The 898-nt window shown below is 45.4% G+C and overlaps 1 pseudogene; it reads right to left on the bottom strand.

Annotated features, from left to right (window-relative positions):
• Positions 1-669, bottom strand: part of LOC106110396 — a 3022-nt pseudogene extending 2353 nt beyond the window's left edge.
• Between the last annotated feature and the right edge of the window lie 229 nt (positions 670-898).

The following is an 898-nucleotide window of genomic DNA, read 5'->3' as shown; positions in this document are numbered from 1 at the left end:
TTAGAGAACTCTCCCGACAACACACCGAGAATTAGGTTCATAACAAAAAAAGCTCCCAGTATCACCATCGATATAAAATATATCCATTCCCAACCGTTGCCCATCGCGTCTTGTATATTATACATAACATCAGTCCATCCTTCTAGCGTGATGCACTGGAAGACAGTGAGCATGGACAGGCCGAAGTTATCAAAGTTGGTGATGCCGAAGTTAGGGCCGATCCAACCCTCGCGGCATTCCATCTCTTCACCGATACTCGAGCAGTTGAAGCCGTTGTCAATATCACACGGGTGTGGAGACTCCATTATCTCATCTGTAAGCTTATTGTAGCAGGACTTGTGCATCTTGCCGGAGAAGAGCTCGAGGCCGATGATGGCGTAGATGATGATGACGAAGATGACCAGTAGCGCGATGTGCAGTAGTGGCACCATCGCCTTTAAGATAGAGTTCAACACTATCTGAAGACTAAGTACTCCAGAGACGAGCCTCAGGGGCCGAAGAACTCTGAACGCTCTGAGCGCCTTCACATCAAACGCGTCTTTGAAAATACTCGACAGCACCGTGCTCACCATACCTATAACAACTATAGTGAAATCAAGTAAATTCCACCCGTTCGTTCCTGAGGTAGGAGCCGGGGTGCATCACAAAGCCGTACGCAATTATCTTCATCACGCACTCGCCCGTGAATATCACCAGGAATATGTACTCGATTTTTTCCCTTTTTGGTTGAATATCGATTGAAATCAACTAATGTCTGTGTACGTTTTTCATTATCAATAGTGGTATTTAAATGAACTTTAACCTCCAGCAGGTCATTCATAGTGACTTTGCTTTGATCACAGGACGGCCACATGGATTCATGTTCCATTAGAAATTTGGGACCAGTCCACCACATATC

The sequence above is a fragment of the Papilio polytes genome, unplaced genomic scaffold, assembly GCF_000836215.1.
Source record: "Papilio polytes unplaced genomic scaffold, Ppol_1.0 DF820645.1, whole genome shotgun sequence".
Classification (NCBI taxonomy): Eukaryota; Metazoa; Arthropoda; class Insecta; order Lepidoptera; family Papilionidae; genus Papilio; species Papilio polytes.
This window is presented reverse-complemented; position numbering and strand designations above follow the sequence as displayed.